The sequence below is a fragment of the Nuphar pumila genome, chromosome 5 (assembly GCF_984573655.1).
Source record: "Nuphar pumila chromosome 5, dmNupPumi1.hap1.1, whole genome shotgun sequence".
Lineage (NCBI taxonomy): Eukaryota > Viridiplantae > Streptophyta > Magnoliopsida > Nymphaeales > Nymphaeaceae > Nuphar > Nuphar pumila.
This window is the reverse complement of record NC_143253.1, coordinates 91,410,818-91,422,947: the sequence shown is the minus strand read 5'-3', so window position 1 is coordinate 91,422,947 and position 12,130 is coordinate 91,410,818. Positions and strand designations below refer to the sequence as shown.

Here is a 12,130-nt window from a genome sequence, read left to right as displayed (position 1 = left end):
ATTTTCCACTATGGAAACCGTGTGTTGTATTCTCCTTTATATTTATGTTGCAGTTACAAAACATATCGCAATTACAGATTTACCCCTGGACATATTGCATACAGCAGTACACATGAATGGGTGAAATTGGAAAGAATAAAAACAAATATGTAAAATACATGTAACAGTCTGGATCTGGATCTAAGCCCAGACCCGAAACCAATGTCATGTCTCATTAATGGAATACTACCTGGTGCGAGTCACAGTAGGAAACATATCACATTACAAATTCTGGAAATTTAGCTGCTTTGTTCACTATTAAAATAAAACAATAATAGTGTGAATAATAATCAATAAGAGAATGGTTCTCTCTTGTATGATACAGATTGTTATGACCCCAAAAGGCAACAAGTTTTGTAGAAGCAAATCAGCAATTACATTTGGAATTATCAATTCATGTAAGCAAACAGGTCAAATGACAAAATGTGAAGCAGGTAATTCAACATAAACTTTTTGTACTATGTGCTCATAGTAGAAGACATTGTTGACAACCTTATGTTTCCCCATCATTCATGGAAAAAAAAAAGACCACATAACTTTGACCTATGAAACAAATTACTCATTATAATTGGGCAAGCTATCCTATCTGATTAGTTGTTCACTAACCTTTTATAAATCCTTGGGAAATCGCGTCACTATAATTTCCTTGTGCATAGTACGCAAGACCAAGGTGGCTATATGCTTTGCTGTAGTTTGGATCAATAGAAATCGATTTGTTACAGTCATCAATGGCCTCAGGATATTTTTGAATCTGAGTGTATGCTGCTGCCCTGAATAACAGAAATATAGACCTCAAAGAAATCATAAACATTAAAACATAAGAAATAAAGCATTATGCTTCAACTTTAAAAGCTACAGAGAAAAAAGGAAAATGACAGATAGACCTCAATGATGGAATACTTAAGCTCAATGTAAAACAGAACACAATCTAAGCAGATAAAAAACCAAAATGAAGTTTCAGCAGGCAAATTGGAAAAATGAGAGAGAGCGATGAATATACAATTAACCAATTTACCTTCAGATAAGGAACAGATTTCAGATTACAACATCACATCATCAACGGTGGAACCACAGAAAACAGGCTTTTCACATCTATTAATTTGGTGTATAAAACCAGGTATTCAGTTCATTATTCTTTTGTATTTGTTATATTCTTTTTTAAAGGAAAGAAACTTTCACTAAAAATTAGAATAAAAATAGAGTTCGTAGTGATGAGATTTAGACATTTGGATAACCAGCTAATTGCCCCAAGCTGACTGGTCAATAACATCGGAGGGACAGAAGAGCAACTGGTTGGAATGTGTAGGGTTAGGCTGAGCTTACTCGGTCTAATATCATATAATTAATTTTCGAAAGCATAATATGAGAGAGAATCGTTTACGGTGGTTTGGACATATTCGGCGAAGGCCTAATGATGCTCCAGTTAGAAGGATGGAGAAATGGGAAAATATATTAGTTAAAAGAGGTCGGGGTAGGCCTAGGAAGACTTGGATGGAGATGATAGATATGAATGCTTTGAACCTCACCGAGGACATGGCATTGGATAGAAATGATTGGAGGAGAAAGATTCATGTGGAAGACCCAGAATGATTTTCTTTGTTCATATCGCCGACCACAATTGTTTTGGGATGAAGGTGTAGTTGTTGTTGTTGTATAATATCCAATAGGGTTGGACAAGGAGCTAGCCTAGCCAGTTTTCTGGACAGCTTGATTGCCTAGCCAGTTTTCTGGACAGCTTGATCGGACCATTGATGAAATGGGGACTAGTCAAATCAGCCTGTTGACAGGCTGGGTGGGCCTAAGCCTGCTCCAAAGCTAGGCCAATAGTCAAAACCCTAACCCAAGCCCAGCCAGGCCCAGCCCACCAATGGGCCTTCCTCTTTTCTAAAAGGGAAAGACACAAGCAGGACCTGCCCCTATCTAATTTTTACTAGCCCATTGAAAAACCATGGGCCAGACTGGGACTCAGAAAGGTGGACCACGTACAGCCCAAAAGGGCCACAACACAGGAAACCCAGCCCAATGCCTCCCCCTATATCCCAATGCATACATGCAACAAATTTCATGGGGTCCAAGTGTTTAAAATTGAGCATTAATGAAGATAACATCTGAATTACATATCAAGGCTCCACCATGACCAAGAAAAACACATTCTGTTCATGTACTATAGATACTTTTCTCCTCTTTGACAAATGCAAGATCCAGTCCACCATATACAAGCAAGGGTTAGTAGTCAATACTATGATTAGTGATTAGGTGTCCATCTTTCAGCTTTTAATTCCTGAATCTGAAACTAGAATTTATTTATTTCAATTTAACTCCAAAATCGAAGTAGAAGTCAATTCTTCCAGTGATCATTTTGAAGATAAAATTGCCAAAGTGAAACTGCTGATAACTTGGTTTTTGGATGCTACAAAGATCCATAATAGTTGTAGATTGAGTTTCAAGTTCTACATGCCAAATGGTCCGTTTAAACAAGTCTCTGGAAAGAGGATGCAGATTCATTTTTTATGGTAAAATAAAGACTAAATTGCTCTGTCTACATTTACCATCAACACATGATTCACCCAAAATCACAATAATAGAAACAAATAAATTAATCCTTTCAATTTAATCAAAAAGATGGATGAAAGTGTCATTCACCTGTTACAATAATATACTGCATTGTTTTCACAGAGTGCAATGGAAAATGTATACAGCTCAATTGCATCTGAATACAATTTTGATCACATTGCATGATTCCCTGGTAAAAACAGATGACAGATGACATTACAGAAAAGACGAGAAAAAATCAAAAATCATGAGCTGCATGCAAGTTCATTCAGGAGAATCCCGGTTAGTTTCATGGACATAGAGGCGTAAAATGAGTGAGCTTCTCACAAGAAGCATGGGCTCACTTGTTTAGCTCACTTAAATGTGCCAAGGCCAAGAACTGTGCTTGGGCTCATTTAAACTCACATATGGGTTGTTTTTCAAAAAATAATAAATTATATAGGTTATACATATGACAACGAATATGTCATGAAAAAGAAAAGAAGTGGTGCTTGTTGGTTAGAGCATCATATTTCCAGGCATGAGGTAGCAGGTTTGATTGTTACCGCCTCAAATTCAGTTCTTGAAGCCAAATATGTATATATTATTCTACCCAAGTTTAAGCTCAAACTGGGTGTGAACAAACTTGGCCTCCACTTAAATAAGCTCATGGGCAGCCCTACATGCATATGCCCATGAGCCACAAAGAGAAAGAGAGGGAGAGAGAGAGAGAGAGAGAGAGATTTTCTAGTTAAACAAGAGTAGATGTCAATGTAAGATAAAAAAAATATAGTTGAAGACAATTTTACCTAGTGATTTTTGCGCTTCTGCTAGATTCTTGTAGTCAAGTCTTTGGCAGCCAGAATTCTCCATTTCCTAGAAAAACATTATAAATTACAGCTCATAACAACACTAGTGCATAACATGGGAGAAAAAGTCAGTCCTGCTCAAAGAAAGAACTTTGCATGTAGAGAACTACTATTCAAAATCAACTGTTTTCTAAAGAACTTTGCATGTACAGAACTACTATTCAAAAGCAACTGTTTTCTTCACAAGGTAAACTAAATTAGGCACACTTTTACCAGTTAATTAATGGTAAAACTGAATCAGTACACTTTTTCCCCCCATACTTCTCAAGTAACCTCCAGAAAAGTTAGATCCTTGATTAAACCATTGCATGGTTCTGCCTCATGAATAGGTTCATTTCCTCTTTTTTCATGTGTCTGTCTATTGCTTTCCCATGGTCCAGAAAAACTTCCATCCTACATTTGTTTCCTTTCCCAAATTGTAAAACTCACAGCAGCATGCATTTTATTCTTTTATTTACATATTAATGTCACTCATTCTAAGTAGTACATACCCCTTTCCTCCAACCTTGGACACAGCATCCATTTATTCCCATCAATGATAGGTGCTACAGAAGCACTTCATAATATACACAACCAAAAATATGCACAAAATTAGCAAATTAGAAAGTCAACAATTCAAGAGATGTTACATTATCATCACAACTATATAGACCTTTATTGATCCACAAAACTGAGGGTGCAGAGCCTTGTGTGTCTTAAGCAGGGAATTCAAATTAGATTGTCTTCATGAGCAAATAAGCTACATTTAATTACGGCAACAATAAACATAGATTAGTAATAGAAGTTGTAATCATGCTACATTTGAGCTACAAAGTTCATTTCCTAGTTGGTTGGTACTTTCTGCCTGCTAAAATCATTGTTTATTTTCATCACATCCTCGTCATCATCATTATTACCAACATCATATATGTAACAAACAGCAGGAATTGTTATATCTGGCTTTGTCACTTATATTGGCAACTAGAATTGTACATTATTTGCATTACATTCTATGATAAAAAGTTATGTAGCATACATGAAACAGTAGCGATTTTGACGTGTCTTCAATGGATATAGCAGCTACAAACATATCAAAGGAAGTCATGTTTTAAGCACTCCAAATATGCAAGTGTATGTCCCAAGGATGAATGCCAAATTAAGCCTTCTTCCACTGGATGTACGGAACCAGTATCTGCGAACTCATTCAAGTGATACCAGTTGATATAAACAAGATAACAAAAACCACATTGACAAGACTGTATTTATATATGTCAAATAGATAGCATGGTGATAATAATGTGTAAACTACAGATATTTGTATACTGTAATATAGCACCATTCATCATTTATCTTAAATGGATTTGTGAACTTATGAAACATGCCATTTTTTAGACCTTTGAGTTATATACCAATCCTTAGTGGAATATAAATATCACATCATGCTCCAGAAATATATTTTCAATTAGATTTTTATTTTTTTATCTCAAAATGAAGATTGATCGGCAAGATGAACCCAAACAAATAAGAGTCCTATTGTTAGCCCCGATATGGTCTTCTCAAAATACACCTATTTAATACTATTAACATAATATGTTGAGATATTTCTTTAAAAAATGTTATTAAATATTTGCATAACATTTATTTTGAAGGCTTAAAGCATGTAACAAAATCATGGGCCAATCATGATCTTAATAGGATTCCGATTGCCTCTAGTTTGATAAATTCCTTGCATGTCCACAAATAGAATTAAAATCTAAATTAAAATATTAACAAACTGCCTGGCATATTGGAGTACATATCGCATAGAGTGATTGTGTTCATTATGTCTCATTGTCAAAAGGCCGAGAAAGGTATTATGTCCCATTGTCATCAAAACATAGATAGATCGAAACTAAGATCAACCTATTACACATCCCAGATCTCTCAAGATGGCAGATAAATGTTGAAATATCTTTCATTCCATATGTAATAAATCAAAACTACAATGTTAATTGTCTTCAATCCAAACAAACCTGGGCCCCAAGAATTGGAAGTTGAACCACTATTCTAACAATTTATGCCTAAAAAAAAGTGTGTACTACTACTAATAATCACAATTCTTAAAGATACCATGACCATAGAATATCATCATCCATTTTGAGTGCAGTCCGTATTATTTAATAGAAAACACATCAATCACATAAGTTTGTGCTGGCAATCCAACATTCACATATAATATCTGGTGCAAAGTGTTAGGAAAATTATAAGAAATAAGAAATGCATAGGTGATGAGATATGTTCTTAGCAGAAAGATTCAACCAATCCACATGCTTGAAAGAGATCTCACAGTCTCACATCATGTTTATGATTCTAAGAACGCTTTAAACCAGAACATCAGACAAAAAATCCTACCTTCAATGCATCATCAAATGCATGCTTTGCCTTAACAATATGATCATGATCATCCCCATGAGGCGTACCTCCAAGGTAGTGAATTCTCCTAAGGGCACTGAGAAAGTGATCAAAGAGTTCATCTTTTGAAACAACTGCATTACTATCTGTTTTGAACAAAGAATAGAGAAAATTGGGTCAAAATTTCTGAAAAGCAAAAGATAGAATACTAACAATGCATTCTGGACTCGGTTAACCCTAACCGAGTCCGGTTTTATGTATAGTATATACTTAAATACGTATTTGCACACACGATATATATATATATATGCAACCCCACACCCAACTTTTTTTAAACTGTCATGTCGCACCCTTCCCACCTGCACCCGCACTTATGTGACATAGGATATTATACTTTATAAAAGTTGTATCGCTTTGTTGAAATCAATTTAGAATTCTGTGATTTCATTATCAACGCAAATTGAAAATCAGTACATAAATGTTAGTGACAGACATTGTTCGATCTAAGATTATCCAGTGTTCATTTAGGTTAATTTTAGCTTATCCAGGTTTATTTTTCATCCTCTGAATGCCACAGAACTTGGTAAAGTAAATTGATACTGTGATAGTGTTGCTCAGCAAATTCAGGAGCACAAGTACTGAAAATGTTAAAATGTTGCTTCTCAATATATATAATTAAGATGTTCCATAGCAATTTATGCATGATAAGCAAAGAAATTTCCATCAGCTCTATGACCACATGTTGAATTCGTGTATGTAATATTGTTTTCCAAAAAAAAAGCAATAAAATGAAGCATAATGAGTATTCATGCAATATAATGTCTGTAGCATGATCGTGAAAGGAGAAACAGAAAAAGAATGAAAAGATAAAAAATTAAACAAAAGCAAGTGCTAGAGATGCAGAAAATTAAATCAAATATCGAAGCAGTGGATGATGCCTTTCTTGGTTGGACCAAGCCAACAGACTCGTTTCTGAGGCTCAGGTCTCTCTTAATCTAGTCCTACTATATCCTAAAAATACTACAAAAAAAGTAAAAGAACCAAAGGTAACAGAAAGCAAGGAATAGATACGCAAGCATAACACACTTTTTTTCTGTTTTCTTTCTTTTCTGTCAGATAACTTTTGAAGCCCATGCCAACCACAAGGCATAAAGTTTTGTAGCAAGATATTTTTGACACAGATAGTGAATAATACAATCAATAACATCCATGCAAACTGAACCAGTAGAACTCTACCATCCATACAACCATCTGCAGTCCATATGCACAATCCAGTGACTTACCATGTATGGTAGCATTTTCAACTAAATCAACCAAGAAAGAGCGAAGATTAAAAAAATTAAATATGATAACTTATCCATAGCAAGACATGGATAACTAACTTCAAATTTTGCATTGCAACCAAGAATCATACACAGAATTCAAAATCTAACCTGCATTTGCCACATCAGGGAGGGAACCCTCACTCTGAAAGAAAAACAAAGAACCATCATAGCCAACTTGTACTTTATGCATAAATTGCATGTGATATATGCAGAAACACCTTGAAAATCATAGTGCACTTAATTCTCATTTAATGCTGAAGGAGAACCAATCATAATATATAGTCAAAACACATGCCTAGAATTAAGAACATATGATGCACTGAGAAAAAGCAGTTTTGGAAGTCACATGACCATTTCACATCCTATATTTAATGCCCGAGAAAATTCACAGCCAACAGCATTTTGGAAGTCAAGATCTGAAAAGATATGATCATTTCACATCCTCTATTTAACACACAAAAATTCACAACCAACATTCAATGTGTCACAGGAGACAATTAGGAATTGTTCCACAGATTCCTCCGATCAATGAGATTGGCAGCTTCAATCAGGTTTCCATGGGGGAGCTTCAATCAGGTTTCCACTCCATGGATTGATATGATAGTCATTGATGCAATAGAATCAAAGCAAGAATGTCTTTTCCTTTCGCTCTCAGGAACAAGAAAGGAGAATATTTATTATTGGAAACTCATTAACCAGTTAACCTCAACATCCTAGAATGTGAAACTGATATTAGTTATAACGTGACAGCATCAACCACTTGGAGAAGTTCTACTGCACAAGTTACAGAGTAATCATTTGTACACCACTGGAGAAAAATGGGCATCAGGTTGCCAAGTCCATGTTATTCCTGATCATCACCTGAATACATTGACAAACTGTCTTTGGGAATTCTTTTAGAAAGTAAATTTAATAGCTAGGCAAGCTAACATTATAAAGGGAAATGTTTCTCTTATAGTAATAAGGATTTGTAGAAGCCATATATCATGTGTTTGATGTTACCAAATAGACCAAATTCCATTACCAATATTCATCCTTGCCATGACCCAAAACTAGCAAAAGAGTGCACATGTGAACAGGACCACTAAACATAGGGGGATGGATCCATTTTTAAAGTTAGTCTAAACGACTAAGGTGTTCTGCATTGACCAGCATTAATCCCACCAGCTTACCTTGTCACATGATCAACTCCAAAATAGTTCCTTTCACTTCTGCCCTGAGTTTCACAGCGTTATTAATACTTTTCCACTTTTTATATTTTGTTTTAAAATAAATAAACTTTTTCTTATCTTATTTTTTAATTGTATTTAATATAACTTCAAAAACTCTCATGGCTACCATGAATAACCTTACATTCACCTTAAATTTCAATTTTAAAACAATATCTGGTTAAATAACATCCCCCCCCCCCACCCCAATATGAGTAGTTAAGCACATTTCTTTTGAAAAATCCGCTTCTAGCATCCACTGATGAGTGATTTTTTTAGCAGTTTATTTATTCAACAAGGCATCTTGGATCATTAAGATAAGGCATGCTTAGCACATCTCAGTCAGAATTGGCTGCTCCAAAGAGGATCAACTCCAAGCCATTCCATGCCTTTTCTGGCCTAGTATTTCGAAGGGCACTCTTTGACATGAACTCAAACATACCCAGCCTATCTGACCATAACACCCTCAACATTGGCAAGATGACCAAATTTGAGTGTGGCACTATAAAGTGCCAACCCATCCTTTTATAGCTTTCTTGAAGCACAAACCTTTAGATGCACCTGCTATCAAGTTATTTCAAGGGCATAAGGAACCCATTTTGTGATTCGGATCAATATCTTGTCCTAAAGTGACAACTAGCCTTTCTTTGATATTGTTTAAAAGACATGTATATATATATATATATATATCATTGTCACTGATATCGGAATATTTTGAAAATATAACAAGAAATGCCAATATTTTAAGGCTGTCGATATTAAAGGTAATATCTCGCAATATTTTCAAAATATCACCAGAACAAATATCACGATATTTTTTTGAAAAAAAACTCTTTTTTATTTTAAGTTTGCATTTCCTATTTATTTGTTTTTTTATATTTTAAAACCTTTGAAACATGTTTCTTTATATTTTTGAAAGAAAAATAATGCAAAAATTATTATTTTCTTAGCTTTTTGCTGTTATTTATATTTTTTTCAATTTTTTAAACTCCCAAGATTTATTAACTTTTGAAAATCTCTCTTAGAAATACCCTCGCCGAGAAATTACCCTTAACGATATAGGCGACTATGATATATATATATATATAGTCTAATATACCCAATAGGGGTATTTTAGTCATTTCACAAGTACCCGATAGGGGTACTTGTTATTTTCCCCTTTTTTGTATTTATTTTGCACTTTATTTTTTTCTTTTTTATTTTGTCTATTTACCCACATAAGGGGTCCCACCATTGAGTCGATGGGGCCCCCAACGGTCACATTTGTGACCGTTGGGGGCTCCCAATGACTCCATGGGGCGCCCCCTATGTGGCTCTTCTTTTAAGGCCATAAGGCCACCCCTCACTCTCCTTCTTTGTGTATATATAGGGGTGAACCCCTCTTGTATTCTTCACTCTTGAGAGCTCTCTCTCTTTTCAACAAGAGACATTTATATTTTTATGTTGTGTTGGCCCTTTGCGGATTTGGGTGTCATCTCTTTTGTTTGTCCATTGGTGGACATTGTAAGTGCTTATAGCACTCTTTGTTTTTTCGCATATCTCATTACATGGTATCAGAGCCTTGTGTATGCTCTTGATTCTTAATATAGCTAGTTGAGTAGTTATATAGTGTTTTTTGTATCTCTCTTTGTTTGTCTTCTTGTGAGAGATTAAATGGAAAGGGAACAAAAGATTGATCTCTCATTCAAGCTTAATGGCTCCAACTATATGATGTGGGCCGCCGCCATGGAGAACAACCTCAAGGGTAAAAAGCTTTGGGGATACGTTATGGGCACCATTCCGGAACCACAACTCCAACTCACCAAGATGGATGGTCATCAAGAAAAAGCTCTTGAAGAAAATGCCCGCATGAAGGCCATTGAAGATCACCAATCTAAAGTGAAAGATTGGGAAAGTAAGCATGTCAAGATTCTTACTTGGTTCATGAACAATGTGGAGCTCAAAATTTGCGCCAACATTGTTAAATTTCGGATGGCTAATGAAGCATGGTTCTTTATGAAAGGTATGTTTACTCAAAAAGACCTTGCTCGTCAATTTTTCCTCCAAAAAAAAATCTAGACTATCAAGCAAGGAGAAATGATTGTAAAGAATTACTTTAGCACTCTTGGACCCTTATGGGATGAGCTATCTTTACTAGAACCAAAGTGGGTTTCTAGTGTAGATGTGGAACTAAGAAGAGAACAAATGGAAAAAGAACATTTTTTTCAATTTCTACATGGGCTTAGGCCTGAATATGAACAAGTTAGATCTTCCCTTCTTCATAGATCTAAGTCTCTTCCCTTGGAAGATGCCATAGCCGAAATATGCCAAGAAGAAACTCGTCTTGGCATGATTAAAGGAGGAGATGATGTTTTGGCCGTGTCTAAACCAGGCAACCATGTGAAAGCCTATAAGCCTCCACACTTTGGGAGGCAAAATAATTATAATGGCAACTATAGAAAAGCCATTTGTCATCATTACCAAGAACCGGGTCATATAAGACCTAATTGCCCTAAGTTGAATGAAGCACCTAAGCATAAGGTTGCCTCCGTTGAAGAAGCTACCCAAAAGGAGGAAACTATCAAAGGGAAGGAGTCTTTTTCTCTTGCTCAATTATCGGAAGCACTTCAAATTTTACTCAAGTCACCATCAACCTCGGGTGCCGCCATAGCTTCTTCCTCTCCTCCAGGTATGTCTTCTTGGATCCTTGATTCTGGAGCTTCCTTTCATATGACCCCTCTTGAAAATGGGCTTTCAGATTTGTGTAATAACTCTAAAAACTCCTATGTTTCAACTGCCGATGGTACATCTTTACAAGTAAAAAGTTTTGGAACTTTAAATTTTTCCAAAGATTTCTTTGTGCCAAACGTAAGAGTGGTACCTCAACTTAATTTAAATCTCCTCTCTGTGGCTCAAATATGTGACCATGGATGTGAAATCTCCTTCTCAACTAAGGATTGTTCTATACAGGATCTTCGGTCCAGGAAGCAGATTGGGCAAGGCCATAGGAGGGGATATCTCTATTACATGAGCAACTTGAAACTTCCCACTAACTCTTTTTGTAACCATGTCCAAGATAAAAATATTGAAACTTGGCATCAAAGACTTGGACATCGAAGTTTCTCAAAAATGTACTCATTTCTATTTGGAAAGAAATTTTGTAATGAGAAACATTTTGTTTGTAAGAATTGTATTTTTGGCAAAATGAAATCCACTTCTTTTCCAAATTGAACTTTTGTGTCCAAAAGACCTTTTGAGTTAGTCCATTCGGATGTTTGGGGCCCTTCTCCGATAATGTCTAAAGAAGGATACTCCTATTACGTTACTTTCATTGATGACTACAATAGGTATGTGTGGATCTACTTTCTCAATTTAAAATCCGAAGTCTTTGACTTCTTCAAGAAATTCCATATGATAGTCAAAAATCAATTTTCAAGTAATATCTCTACTCTTAGATCCGATTCGGGTGGAGAGTATCTATCAAATGAATTTCAAAATTATTTAGAAATAAATGGAATTTGTCATCAAAGATCGTGTCCTAGGACTCCTCAACAAAATGGTTTAGCCGAAAGAAAGCATAGATACATCTTGGAAACCACTAGGACACTTCTTATTTCCAAAGAAATTCCAAAAAGTTTTTGGGCCGAAGTCGCCTTAACCGCAACTTACTAGATAAATAGAATGATATTTTCATCCTTACAAAATACATCTCCATATGAAAAACTATTTGAAAGAACACCCGGTTTCAATAGATTAAGAATTTTTTGGTGTAAATGTTTTGTCCTTACACATAAAAGAGACAAATTAT

The 12,130-nt window shown here is 35.4% G+C and overlaps 1 pseudogene across 1 annotated transcript in view; it reads right to left on the bottom strand.

Annotated features, from left to right (window-relative positions):
* The window catches only part of LOC149837811 (uncharacterized), a 93,790-nt pseudogene that overhangs the window by 69,406 nt on the left and 12,254 nt on the right, over positions 1-12,130 (bottom strand). The window contains exons 6-10 of the transcript XR_016432238.1: positions 7,244-7,277; positions 5,811-5,956; positions 3,381-3,447; positions 2,683-2,782; positions 646-809 (exon numbers count right to left, since the gene is read on the bottom strand). The product of XR_016432238.1 is annotated as an uncharacterized LOC149837811 (transcript). The remainder of the gene's footprint in view (positions 1-645; positions 810-2,682; positions 2,783-3,380; positions 3,448-5,810; positions 5,957-7,243; positions 7,278-12,130) is intronic.